The following is a 20,641-nucleotide window of genomic DNA, read 5'->3' as shown; positions in this document are numbered from 1 at the left end:
CATGATCTGGAGCTAGCTGCTGTGGTTCATGCCCTGAAAATTTGGCGTCACTATTTGCTGGGAAATATCTGTCACATATATACAGATCATAAAAGTTTGAAGTACATTTTCACCCAGTCAGAATTAAATATGAGGCAAAGACGATGGCTTGAGCTTATTAAGGACTATGAACTGGAGATCCATTATCACCCAGGCAAAGCCAATGTGGTGGCAGATGCACTGAGCCGTAAGGCTTCCTGCCACTGTCTTATGGTGAAGACCTCTGACAACACTTTGTGTCAAGAGATGGAAAAGCTAAACCTAGGGATAATCCAACAAGGGACTCTAAATCAGCTAAAGCTTGAGTCAATCATTTTGCAAAGGATAATTGATGCTCAAAAGGATAATCTGGGTATGAAGCACATACAAGAGAAGATAAGGGCTGGAGTAGCCAAATGTTTCAAGGAAGACGATCAAGGTGTGATATGGTTTAAAAACCGCATAGTAGTGCCAAAGAACGAAGAACTCCGCCAGCAAATTCTTGATGAAGCACATCTTAGTCGTTATTCTATTCATCCCGGAAGCACTAAGATGTACCAAGACTTAAAGCAACATTACTGGTGGACAAAGATGAAGATCGAAATTGCACGCTATGTGGCTAAGTGTGACACTTGCAGACGTGTCAAGGCCATACACATGAAAACTGCTGGTCCATTACAATCGCTACCAATACCGACATGGAAATGGGAAGACATAAGTATGGACTTTATTGTGGGATTGCCCAGGACCGCAAAGGGGTATGACTCTATCTGGGTGATTGTTGATCGACTTACAAAGATTGCTCACTTTCTGCCGGTCAAGACAGATTCCCCGGTTACGGTCTATGCCCAATTATACATTGCTCGTATTCTTAGTCTGCATGGTGTTCCGAAGACCATAGTGTCGGATCGTGGACCTCAATTTGTAGCCAAGTTTTGGGAAGCGCTTCACAAATCCTTGGGTACTAAGTTGCTCCACAGTTCGGCCTATCATCCTCAAACCAGTGGACAGACTGAGAGAGTTAATCAGATACTCGAAGATATGTTGCGAGCATGCGTTCTGGACTTCTCACCAAAATGGGATGAATGTTTGCCTTTGGTGGAGTTTTCATATAATAATAGCTATCAAGAAAGTATCAAGATGGCACCCTTTGAAGCTTTATATGGACGACGATGTCGTACTCCGCTAAATTGGTCTGAACCTGGGGAAAGGTGCTTCTTTAGGCCTGATATGGTGAAAGAGGCCGAGGATAAGGTTCAGAAAATTATTCATAATATGAAGAAAGCACAAGCTTGTCAGAAGAGTTATGCAGACAAACGGCGAATGCCCTTATATTTCCTGGAAGGAGACTATGTCTACCTGAAGGTCTCGCCAATGAAGGGAGTATCACGTTTCGGGGTTAAAGGGAAGCTTGCACCACGATATATTGGTCCTTTTCTTATTTTGGAAAGATATGGGCCAGTGGCATACTGACTCCAACTACCCGAAACATTGTCTGTTGTGCATAATGTGTTCCACGTGTCACAATTGAAGAAGTGTCTTTGGGTTCCTGATCGAACCGTTGAAGTAACAGATGTTGTCCTTGAACCGGACTTGACATACTCTGAGCACCCTATTCGAGTCTTGGATCAAAAGGACAGGGTTACTCGGAGAAAAACTCTCAAGTTTTATAAGATACAGTGGAACCAGCATTCCGAAGATGAGGCTACATGGGAAACTCAAGACTTTTTAGATAAGAATTTCCCAGGCTTTTTAGCCTCATGTAAATTGTAAAGCCTGCATAACTGTGTAATAAAGAAGTGACCCCCACATCACCCCTGCGTTGTACCAGAAATAAGGAAATAAAAGTATGTCGCGTTTCCTTTTCTATTACTTACCCTAGGACTTTTAATCTTGGGACGAGATTCTTTTATGGGGGGAAGGATGTAACACACCTGGTGTTACTGTAACTAAAACTTGAGCATGGCATCATAAGCATTGGCATTGCATATGTTTGATACACCTAGAGTGAATTCACTAGGCAAAAATTTCAAGCAAGTTGTATTGTTTTAATGTTTTGCAAATAGGACCCTGGATAGGAAGCTTTACCCTAAATAGGGATTAAAGGGGTAAAACCTAACCCAAATTGAGAAAACCTAAATACTTTAGGGTAATAGTTATAAAATATCCCCAAAGATAAAGTTGAATCACATTTATACCCCTGGGATACCAGAAACCCTAATTGGAACCCTGGAAAACCCTAAAACTAAACCCTAGGGGCCTATGTGCGAAATTAGTCCACTTTTGGACTAAAGTGCAAAAAAACAAGCCAAATAAGTTTCTTAAGTCCTTTGGTTCACAAATGTGTGGACTTGAAAGCCAAATGTTGAGTTTTGGACTTAAATGCAAAATGGACCTCAATTAGGTTCTATTCTAAGTCTGAAATTTTAGAGTTTTGGCTCAACTTTGGGGCTTTGTAACTTTCAAAGCATAGGGTTTTTGCCCTAGGTCACCACATCAAAATTATAGCCCAATTATAGGAGAACAAGTTTGCTTGAGAGTGCAAGCCATGTTCTTGTGAAAAATTGGAAGATAATCTTATCCAAAGATGGACTGTCAGGCTGGTATAGACTGAACTTCCAATGGACAGTGACTTTGACCCAAGTTTGAGAGCCAGTTTGACCTTGATCCAGTGCTCAAATAAGTGTAATCCCTATAGTCGATTTGTAGCTGGTAAGTAGCACTACAACTTTGATGCAGAGACTTGGGTGAGTCGCCAAGTAAAATTTGGAGAAAATCGACCCTCAACTCCGGCTGTCAGGAGCTCTGATGGAGTAGCGCGATGGTACAGTACCCAGAGGATCAGATCGGCCACAGAAAAATCCCACCGCCGACGACCTTCGTCGTGATTCACGCCAACGCTGTTGGATTCGTGCTCGGGGTGGGTGGATAACGTCGTGCGGTAGAAGCCCCTCGCCGACGGTGAGCTGGAGGTCACTCCGGTGACATCACTGTGGCTCTCTCTCCCTCGTTGCGGCTGAGCGGATTAACACGCCGGCGACCGCTGTCTCCCGGCCATGCGCCGTGTGGCTCTCGCTTTCCACCGCACCACCGCGACTTACCCTCACTCTCCGTGGCTCACCGGAGTAACCGCCACGCCTCTAGACACGTATTCACCGCGCCCAGTGTTCTTCTCCACCTCCGGCCGCCGCGCGTCTTGCTCGAAATTCGCGGCCACCGCCCGCTAGCACTATAAATTGACCTCGCCTGTAGCTGCGCCATGTAGTTGTGAAGCTGTAGCACCCGCTCCCACCCTCGATCGTCCACCAGCACGCATGAATTTCTAATTCCCCCCCAAATCCATTCTCCACCACCGTGAAACGTGCTTCACCGTCGCCAGCCTTTTTCCGGTCAGTTCAACCCTCCCTCTCCCTCGTTTAAGCTCTCTCACCTATCTGTGATGCTTGCTGGACCGTCCAATTGGACTAGGGGCCCTCTGGTCGCCGGGAACACAACTAACTTGCCGCGATGGTCACGGCCACCGTGGCCAGAGCAATTCTTGTCGCCATTTGTGAAATTGGGTTGGGGGAAAGGCTCGGGATGGATTCAATTAGGTGTTAGTCGCTCAGGAACCCTAGCCGTTGCCCCAATCGGCCAGCGTAGGTGCTCGCCGGAGCTCGGCTGGGCGTGAACGCCGTCGGGGACCTTCCCGTGTGAGGAAACAGAAGATGGGGGACCCCTGTGCAAAGTGTCAGCGTCTGTTTTGAATAGTGTTCGGACTTTCTCAGATTATTCCAAACTCTGGGGGACCTCTACGCAAACCTGCCCCACGGGCGCGGGCGCGCGCGCGTTTCTGCCCTAGCTGGGCCGCCTGGGCTAGATTTGGCCCAGGTCTGTTCCTCTCTTTTTCTTTTTCTTTTTACTCCAGAGCTAAAACAATTGTAGAAAATTACAGAAAAATCCTAAAATTGTGAAACCAATTTTCTTAGATTCATTATTTTCCCTAGAATTTAATAAAAATAGTTTTGTGATTTTTAGAGAAAATAAGAAATTTTAGGGCATTTAAAGTAGTTAAAAGTATTAGTTATGGATTTTTAGAAAATAATTGGCAAGTCCAAAAATGCCCAAACTTTTTATGGGAACTTAAAGCAATATTTAGAAGCCTTGGGTAGAGTTTGAGTTGATTTGGACCATGTTTGATAACTAGAACCCAAAATCACCCCCCCCTGCCCTATGATCTCCTTTACCGACTCCAGAAACCCTAGGTTCTCGGAGTTCCGTGAAGGAAAGTTGTATTCAAGACTTAGATAATAAATCTTTATTATCTTCGCACTCTCATGCGCATTACATGGCATTCATTCTTATATATGTATATATATGGTTATGTTAGAACGTGAAGAAGAAATAGAAGTTACCGAAGAAAGGACACCACCACCCTCGGATTCTCAAGCAGGCAACTGCTTCTACTTCGATATTTGTGGATCCGAGCCCGACTCACCTGTTAACAAAGGCAAGCCCCGGTGCATTTGCCACCTCCCTTGATGTTTTTAAAATCTTTCTCACTTGCTTGCTGCATTAGGTGATAGGAGTTGATTGATTAAACAATTCCTGCATTACCTTCCTTGATCTCGATTACCCTCCTTGAAACCCTGTTTTTACAAAAAGGTTTTACTATGATTAGTATTGCTTGGAAAAACAAAAGGATTTGTTTTACAAAAGATGTTTGGCAAAGTGGGAGGGTTGTTTTCGAAAATAAAACTTGATGGTGAATCCATCATGGCCATGATGGATTCAACATCGGAAAAGATGTACCTCTGCCAGGTACCAAGTTTTTGGGTTAAAAAGATTAAGCTGAGACCGGGCGGGTGACTTGCACGAGAAGAGAGTCTCGGTGTAGTGTCTCCGTCTGAGTCGATTAAGGACCGTCTCGATGTAGGCTTGATGATCGAGGACCCTTTAACTGGTCACATGCCTCGTCATGGGTAAGCCTTGCCTCGGGCAGACTAAGGCCAGAATAAGATAACACGAAATGAGCGTGGAGCGGTGGCGAGAGTAGCGTGTACCCTCCGTGGCAAGAGGCTGGACGATGGTGTATCTGTGCTCTCGGTTTGCGTGAACCTGATCTGGTCTTAAGAACCCTGGTGGCGGGTTGACATATGCAAGGGTTAAGTGCTACATATGTCGTGTGATTGGAGATCCTCAGCTGAGTATAATCGATTCGGATCGCCGTACCTTCGCGGTTATGAAGACTTGGTCACTGACCTACACGTAGCATTCCACTAAAGATGATGGGTTTTTGTTAAGAAATTGGCTAGTGCAGGACCAGTGATTGAACTAGGGTAGAAAGAACTCTAGTTGCAGGTAATTGTACTTAACTTGACAAATAAAATTGGATTTTAAGACTCCACTTTAGTAAGCATTTCTGCAAAACAGAGTCTTTGATTATTGAAAAGCCTTACCTTGACTCCCATATAACCAGCATACCCTTGAGAGTCTTTTCTTTAGTCGGGTAAGACTTGCTGAGTAATTCCATACTCAGGGTTTATCCCTTCGTTGTTTTTAGGTGAGGAAGTAGCAGATTTCTGTTGCTTTTGTGCCAAGGTGGTTCCTAAGGAGGAAAAACAAGACTGAAGTGCGGGAGGACTTGGTCCTCCACATAGAAATCTTTTGCTCAACACTTATCGGGAGGAGTTTGTGCCTCCCTTGGTTTGTATAATATTACTACTTAGCACTCGCTTTTAGTTCTGGTCTGTAATAAAACAACTTGAGCTTGTTTTTTTAAATAAATGTAAGTTATGTAATCGCTTTCGCAATTCTTTATCTCCGATGTTCTGTAATGTCTGCAAGACGGGTGAATCGTTCCTGGTAAGGTAAGGAAAGATACCGAACTTGTCAAGTAGTTCAGGGGCACCTACAGGGTTGTCTGAAGTCCGTTGGACAAGGACAACTGTAGGTGGGCCTAATTACTTGGGAGGTTCCGTCACAGTTATAGCTTCGGTGCCCGCTCTAGGTCAAGCTATCCCATGCCAACTTTTCGAAAGAGATGGCCCGAGGACTGGATGAAGGAATGGTTCTATGTGAAAAACGACTTGAAACGCGAGAAGATATTAAAGGTATCATCATGCGCCCCATCTGGCAGCGTTTTGGCCTTCGGAAACCGAAGGTGGATATTGACGAAGTAGCCGAAGAATGCCGGAGAGCCTTCGGTGTAGTTTGCTCTTTCATTGGGACGAGGGATTTGATCTAGGAACACATTGCCTTCAGAGTATGGCCACTTGTAGAAAAGTGGGAAATGCCAAAGGAAACCATCAGCAAACCTGACGAAGGTGGACTAGTTAGGTTAAAATACACCTTCAGATATGGAGATAAGTTTGTCGAGCCAGATGATGACTGGTTAAAATGTATTGAGGCCATAAGCGATGAACTGCTTGGACCATACTCGAAGGCAGAAAATACTGCACTGTCTGCGGCCTTCGGAGGCCGGAAGAAGAAAAGACTCAATCGAGTATTTGATGCCATTGGGTTCATCTATCCTGACTATCATTACCCAACACGGGGTCAAAAAAGGAAAGATACGGCTTCTGTGAAGGAAGTTGCTTCAGCCGCTCCTAGTGAGCCAGCGCCGAAGAGGAAAAAGTTGAAGGTTCTTACACACCGGCCACGCTATATTGAACCGGCCACAGAGCCTGAGTTTGTCGGTGAGACCTCTTCGGCCACCGAAGCCAAGGAGCCGACTCCCCTGTCAAATATTGAAGAGCCGGCCAAAATGCCAGAGATGGAAAAAATAGAAGAACTGAGAGCTGAAGAAACAAAGACATTGGAAATTTTAAGTCCTTCAGCAAGAGTTGAGGTGTCAATGCCAATGCCGATGACACAAAAAGACCTTACTACAACCCCCAAGAGGAAAAGAATGGTTAACGTGCTAGATTGCTACTCCGAAGATAGCTGTCGAAGTTCCAAAGTCACAAACTGAGGCCGAAGCTGTCAAAAGTCAAGCGGAAACTGAAACTGGGCTTTCAGAGCCTACCAAGAGGGAATTCTTGGAAATTGAAAAAGAAACGGAAAAAGAATCTGCAAAAGAAGCTTTATCTGAGAAAATCACCACACCTATTCCCGAAGCATCTTCTGAAGCTTCTGACTATGTATTACGTCATGCTTCGGGTACAAATCTGAGCGAAAAAGAAAAAAGAGAAGCTCAATTCTATGCGCAAAAATTGAAATATCCAAAAGGGGCACTGATATTCAACGGCAGCGGAGAAGAAGACTTCTTGTATTGTCTCCCTGACAGCAAGGAGATTTCTGTCTGTCGGGAGATGAGCAAGAGCTTCGGATTCCCAACATTAGAAGACGGGCTCTCGGTGTTGTCAAAGGACGAGCTGGCCGACAGCTTAGCGTACAATAGTTTAAAGGTGAAAAAATGAGATCTTTGTATTACTCCTTGAGACCGAAATTTTTCATTTGCTTAAACTTATTAACGCATTTTTTGCAGGGCCTTATACTTAGCAATGCCCTCAGGGCACAAAAAGATGCCGAAGACGAAGGGTGTACCATAGCCTTGAGCAACCTTCGTTCCGAGGTAATTGAACTAAGGAACGAAGGTCTCGAAAAAGATAAAATACTACATTCTTTGGTGAATAAAATAAAAGAAGACGAAGCTGCTTTCAAAGCTCAAGCTGAGGCTCAGAAGTGCGAACTTGAGGATCTTCGGAAACAGCTAGCCAGAGCTAAAGAAGAATGCACAGTTGAAGAAGCAAAACGAGAAATTAGTGAACAATGGGCAAATCATTTAGAAAAAAATGTTGAAGAGCTTCGTGCCTTCAAGAAAAGGTGTTATGAAAAATCTATAGAATGTGTTAAGAAAATAAGAACCAGCTTCGCCAGCGTTGTCGCGTTCTCAAGCGAAGAAAATTTCATAAGGGGCGACCCCGAAGGCCCAATTGGATGGATCAACCACGAAGCTGAAGCTTTTGAAGAAGTCTTGAATAGCCGTGGAGACATATGTGCCTTCTCGGGTGCTAGGGGGATTGCCACTGTTTTGGAGAAAAAAGGTTGCGATCACGTGAAATCCTTGGCACAGACCAAAACCGATTTATCTTCTGAAGACATAAAAGACCCTTCGGCCGAGGCAAGTTTGGTTGGTGGAAAATTTTTCACTGACATCTGGGAAAATGGTGGCTGGGAGATGGCTCAAGAAATTATACGAAGAAGCGAAAAAGGTATTCATGACGCTAGAAAATTAGCAGAGGCCGCTGAGAAAAGTGCGGATCTCAAAGGGCGAATAGGTATTAACTACTAGTTTTTGGGTTTTTGTTGTAACTTTTTGATTTCGAACTTGTCTACACTTTGTAACATAGCCATACCTTCTCCTCCATCAGAGCCCGCCGAGCCATTAGCGGACCCCAATGTAAAGAGGGATGACGAGATTAGAAAAATGGCCGAAGCTATCATGGACAAAGTTGTTGATCAACTACTAAACGAAGCTGCAGAAGTAGTTCTAAGGGAAGATTATATGTTATTGTAAAAACATTTGGAATGTAATATTTGTTGAACAATATGTGTAATATTTTGTAACTTTGAATGTAATATATAAGCTATTTATGGTTCAATTCTTTACGATGCATGAAACTTTACATACATACCGTTTTTGAGCCTTCGGCGAAAAAAACACCTTCCCTTCTTTTCATGCTTCGTAAATAATATCCGTATTTTCATAGAAAACATCCAATCTTCGTAAAATCAGTAACCAATAGATCTTTTCATTTCAGAGTTTGACGAAGGTATGCTTCTTCCATAATTATTTTTGTGCCTTGGCACTGTTTCTTCGAAACAATCTCCGAATATCGACATTGAACCCCCTTCTTGCGTTATTGATGCAATATGATGTATGATGTTATGCTTATGCAAATGATGTGATGATGCGATGTTATGCAAAATGATATTTACCGAAGATTGACATTGATTTTTCACTGTAAGCCTCCCTTAGGAGCTTCTTCGCCTTTTACTTCAGCGGAATCAGCGTTTATTTTTCGCTGTAAGCCTCCCTTAGGAGATTCTTCGCCTTTTACTTCAGCGCAATCAGCGTTTATTTTTCGCTGTAAGCCTCCCTTAGGAGCTTCTTCGCCTTTTACTTCAGCGGAATCAGCGTTTATTTTTTGCTGTAAGCTCTGCATTCCCTTCGGAACGACTTTTGAGCAGAAAACTTACGCTGCGCTCCCTTAAGAACGACTTTTGTTATTTTGGAGGTTTTCCCTGTAACCATAAGTTCTTTTGCTTCGGCAACTTTTTGGACTCCGTGATTCTGTGGAGAAAGTATATTTGTATTATGGCAAAGGCGAAGCTATTACAAGAAATTGAAAACAACAAAAAACACTTAGGCTTTCAATAATTGTTCCTTATTAAAAAGAAAATGATACTGAATGCAAAAACTGCTGCCGAGGTAGGATATTTGCTAGTAAATGTGCTTCGATTTTGGCACAGTACTGTTGACTGTGCGAGCTTTGGACTCTTCTCTGAAGTCTCGTTGGTGTTGATTATGCTGACTCCCTTCTGGCTGCTGGCCTCGTTGCATTGATGGTGGAGGTGGAAGCTGTTGCCAAGATGCCTGAGATTGACTTGCCGAAGCAACAGAAGCTGCAGGGTGGTTGCCCACATACTCTGTGATATAAGGCGAGTGGTACGAAGCAGTATGCATAACTTGCTTCGGCTGGGTCTGTTGGGATGCAGCTTCTGCTATTTCCTTTTGTTTCTGGATGGTGATATGGCACATCCTGGTGGTGTGGCCTTTGTCCTCACCACAGAATAGGCAATAAATTTTCCTGGGCTGATCCCCAAATCTTCCTCCAAAGCCCCTGGCACCTCTGCCCCTTGGAGCTGGAGGCCGAGGATAGCTCTGCTGCTGCCCCGAAGCCTGGGAGGAATATTGCGGCCTCTGCTGCTGGCTTCCCCTGTCATCATTCTGAGTGGAATGAATCGATCTGACATGTCTAGGATGAATTCTCCCTCCGAAGCCCCTGGCTATTTCGGAGAACCTGTAAGCTTCCTCCCTTCTCTGCCGAAAGTCATTGTCAGCGCGGATGTATTCATCCATCTTCTGAAGCAGTTTCTCCAAAGTCTGAGGGGGCTTCCTGGAAAAATATTGAGCTGAAGGACCTGGCCGAAGCCCCATAATCATGACCTCAATGACAATTTCATTGGGCACTGTCGGCGCTTGTGCCCTCAGGCGTAAGAACCTTCGGACATACGCCTGAAGATATTCTTCGTGGTCTTGGGTGCACTGGGATAAGGCTTGAGCGGTGACCAGCTTCGTTTGAAACCCTTGGAAACTGGTGATCAGCATATCCTTCAGCTTCTGCCATGATGTGATTGTTCCTGGCCGAAGGGAGGAGTACTAGGTTTGTGCAACATTCTTGACGGCCATGACGAAAGACTTCGCCATGACTGCAGTATTGCCACCATAGGAAGATATCGTTGCTTCATAGCTCATCAGAAACTGCTTAGGATCTGAGTGTCCGTCATACATGGGGAGTTGAGGTGGCTTGTAAGACGGAGGCTGAAAGGGAATTAGGCTTACACCTAGTTCCTAAATAATTTTGGTGATTGAATTGCTCAACACAAATCTTTGGACTAACTAGCTTGCCCAAGTGTATAGATTTTACAGGTGTAAAAGGTTCACACTCAGCCAATAAAAAGACCAAGTGTTGGATTCAATAAAGGAGCAAAGGGGCAACCGAAGGCACCCCTGGTCTGGCGCACCGGACTGTCCGGTGTGCCACCGGACAGTGAACAGTTCCTGTCCGGTGCATCAGGGGACTCAGACTCAAACTCTTCACCCTCGGGATTTCTCGGAAGCCGGCGCGCTATAATTCACCGGACTGTCCGGTGTGCACCGGACATGTCCGGTGCTCCAAGGAAGCGCGGTCTCCGGAACTCGTCAGCCTCGGGTTCGCGTAGCAGCCGCTCCGCTAAAATTCACCGGACTGTCCGGTGTGCACCGGACTGTCCGGTGCGCCAGCGGAGCAACGGCTCTTTTCGGCGCCAACGGCTCCCTGCGGCGCATTTAATGCGCCCTCTGCGCGCGCAGAAGTCAGAATCGCCCATGCTGGCACACCGGACATCAAACAGTACCTGTCCGGTGTGCACCGGACACCCAGGCGGGCCCACAAGTCAGAAGCTCCAACGGTCAGAATCCAACGGCAGTGATGACGTGGCAGGGGCACCGGACTGTCCGGTGTGCACCGGACTGTCCGGTGCGCCATCGAGCAGACGCCTCCAGCCAACGGTCAAGTTTGGTGGTTGGGGCTATAAATACCCCAACCACCCCACCATTCATTGCATCCAAGTTTTCCACTTCTCAACTACTACAAGAGCTCTAGCATTCAATTCTAGACACACTAAAGAGATCAAATCCTCTCCAATTCCACACAAAGCCCTAGTGACTAGTGAGAGTGATTTGCCGTGTTCATTTGAGCTCTTGCGCTTGGATTGCTTCTTTTCTTTCTCACTTATTCTTGAGATCACAACTCCATTGTAATCAAGGCAAGAGGCACCAATTGTGTGGTGGCCCTTGCGGGGAAGTTTTGTTCCCGGCTTTGATTTGAGAAGAGAAGCTCACTCGGTCCGAGGGACCGTTTGAGAGAGGGAAGGGTTGAAAGAGACCCGGCCTTTGTGGCCTCCTCAACGGGGAGTAGGTTTGCAAGAACCGAACCTCGGTAAAACAAATCTCCGTGTCTCACTTGCTTATTTGCTTGGGATTTGTTTTGCGCCCTCTCTCTTGGACTCGTTTATATTTCTAACGCTAACCCGGCTTGTAGTTGTGTTTATATTTGTAAATTTCAGTTTCGCCCTATTCACCCCCCCTCTAGGCGACTATCAATTGGTATCAGAGCCCGGTGCTTCATTAGAGCCTAACCGCTCGAAGTGATGTCGGGAGATCACGCCAAGAAGGAGATGGAGACCGGCGAAAAGCCCACTACAAGCCATGGGAGCACTTCATCGGAAGAGTCCCACACCAAGAGGAAGGAGAAGAAGAAGGACTCCTCCAAACGGAAGGAGAAAAAGGCTTCCTCTTCTCACCACCAAGAGAAGAAGGAAAAATCTTCCTCCCGCAAGCCGCATCGGAAAGGCGACAAGCATAAGAGGATGAGGAAGGTGGTCTACTACGAGACCGACACTTCATCAACTTCTACCTCCGACTCCGATGCGCCCTCTGTCACTTCTAAGCGCCAAGAGCGCAAGAAGTATAGTAAGATCCCCCTACGCTACCCTCGCATTTCCAAACATACACCTTTACTTTCCGTCCCATTAGGCAAACCACCAACTTTTGATGGTGAAGATTACGCTAGGTGGAGCGATTTAATGCGATTTCATCTAACCTCGCTCCACAAAAGCATATGGGATGTTGTTGAGTTTGGTGCGCAGGTACCATCCGTAGGGGATGAGGACTATGATGAGGATGAGGTGGCCCAAATCGAGCACTTCAACTCTCAAGCAACAACAATACTCCTAGCCTCTTTGAGTAGAGAGGAGTATAACAAAGTTCAAGGGTTGAAGAACGCAAAGGAGATTTGGGATTTACTCAAAACCGCGCATGAAGGTGATGAGCTCACCAAGATCACCAAGCGGGAAACGATTGAGGGGGAGCTCGGTCGGTTCCGGCTTCGCAAAGGGGAGGAGCCACAACACATGTACAATCGGCTCAAAACTTTGGTGAACCAAGCGCGCAACCTCGGGAGCGTAAAGTGGGATGACCACGAGGTGGTTAAGGTTATTCTAAGATCACTCATTTTCCTTAACCCTACTCAAGTTCAATTAATTCGTGGTAATCCTAGATATACTAAAATGACCCCCGAGGAAGTTATCGGGAATTTTGTAAGTTTTGAGTGCATGATCGAAGGCTCGAGGAAGATCAACGAGCTTGATGATGCCACCACATCCGAAGCTCAACCCGTTGCATTCAAGGCAACGGAGGAGAAGAAGGAGGAGTCTACACCAAGTCGACAACCAATAGACGCCTCCAAGCTCGACAATGAGGAAATGGCGCTCGTCATCAAGAGCTTCCGCCAAATCCTCAAGCAAAGGAGGGGGAAGGATTACAAGTCCCGCTCCAAGAAGGTTTGCTACAAATGTGGTAAGCCCGGTCATTTTATTGCTAAATGTCCTATATCTAGTGACAGTGACCGAGGCGACGACAAGAAGGGGAGAAGAAAGGAGAAGAAGAGATACTACAAGAAGAAGGGCGGCGATGCCCATGTTTGTCGGGAATGGGATTCCGACGCGAGCTCAAGCGACTCCTCCGACGACGAGGACGCCGCCAACATCGCCGTCACCAAGGGACTCCTCTTCCCCAACGTCGGCCACAAGTGCCTCATGGCAAAGGACGGCAAAAAGAAGGTTAAATCTAAATCCTCTACTAAATATGAATCCTCTAGTGATGACAATGCTAGTGATGAGGAAGATAATTTGCGTTCCCTTTTTGCCAACCTTAACATAGCTCAAAAAGAAAAATTAAATGAATTGGTTAGTGCTATTCATGAAAAGGATGACCTTTTGGATTCCCAAGAGGACCTCCTTATTAAGGAAAACAAGAAACATGTTAAGGTTAAAAATGCTTATGCTCTAGAAATTGAAAAATGTGAAAAATTATCTAGTGAGCTAAGCACTTGCCGTGAGATGATTAACAACCTTAGGAATGAAAATACTAGTTTAAATGCTAAGGTTGATTCACATGTCTGTAATGTTTCAATTCCCAATCTTAGAGATGATAATGTTGACTTGCTTGCTAAGATTGATGAATTGAATGTTTCTCTTACTAGCTTTAGAATTGAGAATGAAAAATTGCTTGCTAAGGCTAAGGACTTTGATGTTTGCAATACTACCATTTCCGACCTTAAAACTAAGAATGATATCTTGCATGCTAAGGTTGTAGAATTAAAATCTTGCAAACCCTCTACATCTATTGTTGAGCATGTATCTATTTGTACGAGATGTAGAGATGTTGATGTTAATGCTGTTCATGATCATATGGCTTTAATTAAACAACAAAATGATCATATAGCAAAACTTGATGCTAAAATTGCCGAGCATAACTTAGAAAATGAAAAATTCAAATTTGCTAGAAGTATGCTCTATAATGGGAGACGCCCTGGCATCAAGGATGGCATTGGCTTCCAAAGGGGAGACAATGTCAAAATTAATGCCCCTCCTAAGAACTTGTCTAACTTTGTTAAGGGCAAGGCTCCCATGCCTCAGGATAACGAGGGCTACATTTTGTACCCTGCCGGCTATCCTGAGAACAAAATTAGGAAAATTCATTCTAGGAAGTCTCACTCTGGCCCTAATCATGCTTTTATGTATAAGGGTGAGACATCTAGCTCTAGGCAACCAACCCGTGCCAAGTTGCCTAGAAAGAAAACTCCTAATGCATCAAATGATCATGCTATTTCATTTAAAACTTTTGATGCTTCTTATGTGTTGACTAACAAATCCGGCAAAGTAGTTGCCAAATATGTTGGGGGCAAGCACAAGGGATCAAGAACTTGTGTTTGGGTACCCAAAGTTCTTGTGTCTAATGCCAAAGGACCCAAAACCATTTGGGTACCTAAAGTCAAGAACTAAAATTGTTTTGTAGGTTTATGCATCCGGGGGCTCAAGTTGGATACTCGACAGCGGGTGCACAAACCACATGACCGGGGAGAAAAGGATGTTCTCCTCATATGAGAAAAACCAAGATCCCCAAAGAGCGATCACATTCGGGGATGGAAATCAAGGTTTGGTCAAAGGACTTGGTAAAATTGCTATATCTTCTGACCATTCTATTTCCAATGTTTTTCTTGTTGATTCTTTAGATTACAACTTGCTTTCTGTCTCACAATTATGTCAAATGGGCTACAACTGTCTTTTTACTGATGTAGGTGTCACTGTCTTTAGAAGAAGTGATGATTCAATAGCATTTAAGGGTGTGTTAGAGGGTCAGCTATACCTAGTAGATTTTGATAGAGCTGAGCTCGACACATGCTTAATTGCTAAGACTAACATGGGTTGGCTCTGGCACCGCCGACTAGCCCATGTTGGGATGAAGAATCTTCATAAGCTTCTAAAGGGAGAGCACATTTTAGGATTAACAAATGTTCATTTTGAGAAAGACAGGATTTGTAGCGCATGCCAGGCGGGGAAGCAAGTTGGAGTCCATCATCCACACAAGAACATCATGACGACTGACAGGCCGCTTGAGCTACTCCACATGGATCTATTCGGCCCGATTGCTTACATAAGCATCGGCGGGAGTAAGTATTGTCTTGTAATAGTGGATGATTATTCTCGCTTCACTTGGGTATTCTTTTTACAGGAAAAATCTCAAACCCAAGAGACCTTAAAGGGATTCTTGAGACGAGCTCAAAATGAGTTCGGCTTAAGGATCAAGAAAATAAGAAGCGACAACGGGACGGAGTTCAAGAACTCTCAAATTGAAGGCTTCCTTGAGGAAGAGGGCATCAAGCATGAGTTCTCTTCTCCCTACACACCTCAACAAAATGGTGTAGTGGAGAGGAAGAATCGAACTCTTTTGGACATGGCAAGAACCATGCTTGATGAGTACAAGACACCGGACCGGTTTTGGGCCGAAGCGGTCAACACCGCCTGCTACGCCATCAACCGGTTATATCTTCACCGAATCCTCAAGAAGACATCATATGAACTCCTAACCGGTAAAAAGCCCAACATTTCATATTTTCGAGTTTTTGGTAGCAAATGCTTTATTCTTGTTAAAAGAGGTAGAAAGTCTAAATTTGCTCCTAAAACTGTAGAAGGCTTTTTACTAGGTTATGACTCAAACACAAGGGCATATAGGGTCTTTAACAAGTCCACTGGACTAGTTGAAGTCTCATGTGACGTTGTGTTTGATGAAACTAACGGCTCTCAAGTAGAGCAAGTTGATCTTGATGAGATAGGTAATGAAGAGGCTCCATGCATCGCGCTAAGGAACATGTCCATTGGGGATGTGTGTCCTAAGGAATCCGAAGAGCCTCCAAATGCACAAGATCAACCATCCTCCTCCATGCAAGCATCTCCACCAACTCAAAATGAGGATGAGGCTCAAGTTGATGAAGGGCAAAATCAAGAAGATGAGCCACCTCAAGATAATAGCAATGATCAAGGGGGAGATGAAAGTAATCAAGAAAAGGAGGATGAGGAAGAACCAAGACCGCCACACCCAAGAGTCCACCAAGCAATCCAACGAGATCACCCCGTCGACACCATCCTCGGCGACATTCATAAGGGGGTAACTACTCGATCTCGGGTTGCTCATTTTTGTGAACATTACTCTTTTGTTTCCTCTATTGAGCCACACAGGGTAGAGGAAGCTCTGCAAGATTCGGATTGGGTGGTGGCGATGCAAGAGGAGCTCAACAACTTCACTAGGAATGAGGTATGGCATTTGGTTCCACGTCCTAACCAAAATGTTGTAGGAACCAAATGGGTCTTCCGCAACAAGCAAGATGAGCATGGTGTGGTGACAAGGAACAAAGCTCGACTCGTGGCCAAAGGGTATTCACAAGTCGAAGGTTTGGATTTCGGTGAAACCTATGCACCCGTAGCTAGGCTTGAGTCAATTCGAATACTATTAGCCTATGCTACTTACCATGGCTTTAAGCTTTATCAAATGGACGTGAAAAGTGCCTTCCTCAACGGACCAATCAAGGAAGAGGTCTATGTTGAGCAACCTCCCGGCTTTGAAGACAGTGAGCATCCTAACCATGTTTATAGGCTCTCTAAGGCGCTTTATGGGCTCAAGCAAGCCCCAAGAGCATGGTATGAATGCCTAAGAGATTTCCTTATTGCTAATGGCTTCAAAGTCGGCAAGGCCGATCCTACACTCTTTACTAAAACTCTTGAAAATGACTTGTTTGTATGCCAAATTTATGTTGATGATATTATATTTGGGTCTACTAACGAGTCTACATGTGAAGAGTTTAGTAGGATCATGACACAGAAATTCGAGATGTCGATGATGGGGGAGTTGAAGTATTTTCTAGGATTCCAAGTCAAGCAACTCCAAGAGGGCACCTTCATTAGCCAAACGAAGTACACTCAAGACATTCTAACCAAGTTTGGGATGAAGGATGCCAAACCCATCAAGACACCCATGGGAACTAATGGGCATCTCGACCTCGACACGGGAGGTAAGTCCGTGCATCAAAAGGTATACCGGTCGATGATTGGTTCATTGCTTTACTTATGTGCATCTCGACCGGACATTATGCTTTCCGTTTGCATGTGTGCAAGATTCCAATCCGACCCTAAGGAATCCCACCTTACGGCCGTAAAACGAATCTTGAGATATTTGGCTTACACACCTAAGTTCGGGCTTTGGTATCCTCGGGGATCCACGTTTGATTTGATTGGTTATTCGGATGCCGATTGGGCGGGGTGTAAAATCAATAGGAAGAGCACATCGGGGACTTGCCAGTTCTTGGGAAGATCCTTGGTGTCTTGGGCTTCAAAGAAGCAAAATTCGGTCGCTCTTTCCACCGCCGAAGCCGAGTACATTGCCGCAGGACATTGTTGCGCGCAATTGCTTTGGATGAGGCAAACCCTGCGGGACTACGGTTACAAATTAACCAAAGTCCCTTTGCTATGTGATAATGAGAGTGCAATCAAAATGGCCGACAATCCCGTCGAGCATAGCCGCACTAAGCACATAGCCATTCGGTATCATTTTCTTAGGGATCACCAACAAAAGGGGGATATCGAGATTTCTTACATTAATACTAAAGACCAATTAGCCGATATCTTTACCAAGCCACTTGATGAACAATCTTTTACCAGACTTAGGCATGAGCTCAATATTCTTGATTCTAGAAATTTCTTTTGCTAGCTTGCGCACATAGCTCATTTGAATACCTTTGATCATATCTCTTTTATATGCTATGACTAATGTGTTTTCAAGTCTATTTCAAACCAAGTCATAGGTATATTGAAAGGGAATTGGAGTCTTCGGCGAAGAAAAAGGCTTCCACTCCGTAACTCATATTTCGCCATCACTCCGAGCAACTCTCTATTCTTTGGGGGAGAAATGAGCATCAAAGAAAAGGACTTCATCCTTGGGGGAGAGAGTAAAAGCTCAAAAGCAAAAGGACCGGACTTCGTCTTTGGTATAATCTTAACTCATTCATTTATGACCAAAGAGGAAGAAAAACACTAAAGAAGGCTCTAATGATTCCGTTTTTGGCGATTCATGCCAAAAAGGGGGAGAAATGAGCCCAAAGCAAAAGGACCGCACCACCACCACCAAATTAAAAAAAACTTAGTGCTTTCCAAAAGTATTTATCATTTGGTATCCTATTGTGTTCAAAAGGGGGAGAAAGTAGTATTTCAAAAATGGTATATCAAAACCCTCTTGAACACTAAGAGGTGGATCTCTTTTAGGGGGAGTTTTTGTTAAGTCAAAAGAAAAGCATTTGAAACAGGGGGAGAAAATTTCAAATCTTGAAAATGCTTTACAAACTCTTGTTCATTTACCTTTGACTATTTGCAAAAGATCTTTGAAATGGATTTACAAAAAGAATTTGCAAAAACAAAACATGTGGTGCAAGAGTGGTCCAAAATACTAAATAAGAAAGAAACATTCCATGCATATCTTGTAAGTAGTTATATTGGCTCAATTCCAAGCAACCTTTACACTTACATTATGCAAACTAGTTCAATTATGCACATCTCTGTTTGCTTTGGTTTGTGTTGGCATCAATCACCAAAAAGGGGGAGATTGAAAGGGAATTAGGCTTACACCTAGTTCCTAAATAATTTTGGTGATTGAATTGCCCAACACAAATCTTTGGACTAACTAGCTTGCCCAAGTGTATAGATTTTACAGGTGTAAAAGGTTCACACTCAGCCAATAAAAAGACCAAGTGTTGGATTCAATAAAGGAGCAAAGGGGCAACCGAAGGCACCCCTGGTCTGGCGCACCGGACTGTCCGGTGTGCCACCGGACAGTGAACAGTTCCTGTCCGGTGCATCAGGGGACTCAGACTCAAACTCTTCACCCTCGGGATTTCTCGGAAGCCGGCGCGCTATAATTCACCGGACTGTCCGGTGTGCACCGGACATGTCCGGTGCTCCAAGGAAGCGCGGTCTCCGGAACTCGTCAGCCTCGGGTTCGCGTAGCAGCCGCTCCGCTAAAATTCACCGGACTGTCCGGTGTGCACCGGACTGTCCGGTGCGCCAGCGGAGCAACGGCTCTTTTCGGCGCCAACGGCTCCCTGCGGCGCATTTAATGCGCCCTCTGCGCGCGCAGAAGTCAGAATCGCCCATGCTGGCACACCGGACATCAAACAGTACCTGTCCGGTGTGCACCGGACACCCAGGCGGGCCCACAAGTCAGAAGCTCCAACGGTCAGAATCCAACGGCAGTGATGACGTGGCAGGGGCACCGGACTGTCCGGTGTGCACCAGACTGTCCGGTGCGCCATCGAGCAGACGCCTCCAGCCAACGGTCAAGTTTGGTGGTTGGGGCTATAAATACCCCAACCACCCCACCATTCATTGCATCCAAGTTTTCCACTTCTCAACTACTACAAGAGCTCTAGCATTCAATTCTAGACACACTAAAGAGATCAAATCCTCTCCAATTCCACACAAAGCCCTAGTGACTAGTGAGAGTGATTTGCCGTGTTCATTTGAGCTCTTGCGCTTGGATTGCTTCTTTTCTTTCTCACTTATTCTTGAGATCACAACTCCATTGTAATCAAGGCAAGAGGCACCAATTGTGTGGTGGCCCTTGCGGGGAAGTTTTGTTCCTGGCTTTGATTTGAGAAGAGAAGCTCACTCGGTCCGAGGGACCGTTTGAGAGAGGGAAGGGTTGAAAGAGACCCGGCCTTTGTGGCCTCCTCAACGGGGAGTAGGTTTGCAAGAACCGAACCTCGGTAAAACAAATCTCCGTGTCTCACTTGCTTATTTGCTTGGGATTTGTTTTGCGCCCTCTCTCTTGGACTCGTTTATATTTCTAACGCTAACCCGGCTTGTAGTTGTGTTTATATTTGTAAATTTCAGTTTCGCCCTATTCACCCCCCCTCTAGGCGACTATCAGAGGCCAAGGTGTAGCCTGCAGTTCTGCTGAAAGAGGAGAAGCATCATCAAAAGCAAAATTCCCATGATGGAAATTCTCATACCAGTCATCCTCGTTGAAGAAGCCCTCTTGATGAAGCTCTCTGTGTTGAGGCCTTCGGTTATGCTCATCTTGAGTAAGATGGCGAACTTCTTCCGAGGCTTCGTCTATCTGCCTTTGCAAATCAGCCAGCCTAGCCATCTTTTCCTTCTTCCTTTGCACCTGCTGATGGAGCATCTCCATATTTCTGATCTCTTGGTCCAAGTCGTCCTCCTGAGGCGTTGGACTGGTGGCCTTCCTCTTCTGGCTTCGGGCCTCCCGAAGAGAGAGGGTCTCCTAGTTGGGGTCCAGCAGCTGCAGAGCGGCAGCCCCTGTTGCTGAAGCTTTCTTTGGCGGCATGACGAAGGTCTATGCTTGCCGAAGGTGTTCGAAACTCAAAAAGTGGAAGTGAGTTCACCGGAAGTGGGCGCCAATGTTGGGGACTTGTTCTCAAATGCTAAGAGTTAAGAACAAGGCAACATAAAAAGTGTTAAATGTTAAAAT

This window comes from Zea mays, chromosome 7 (assembly GCF_902167145.1).
Source record: "Zea mays cultivar B73 chromosome 7, Zm-B73-REFERENCE-NAM-5.0, whole genome shotgun sequence".
NCBI lineage: Eukaryota > Viridiplantae > Streptophyta > Magnoliopsida > Poales > Poaceae > Zea > Zea mays.
The sequence above is the reverse complement of the archived record's forward strand: the minus strand, read 5'-3'. Positions refer to the sequence as shown.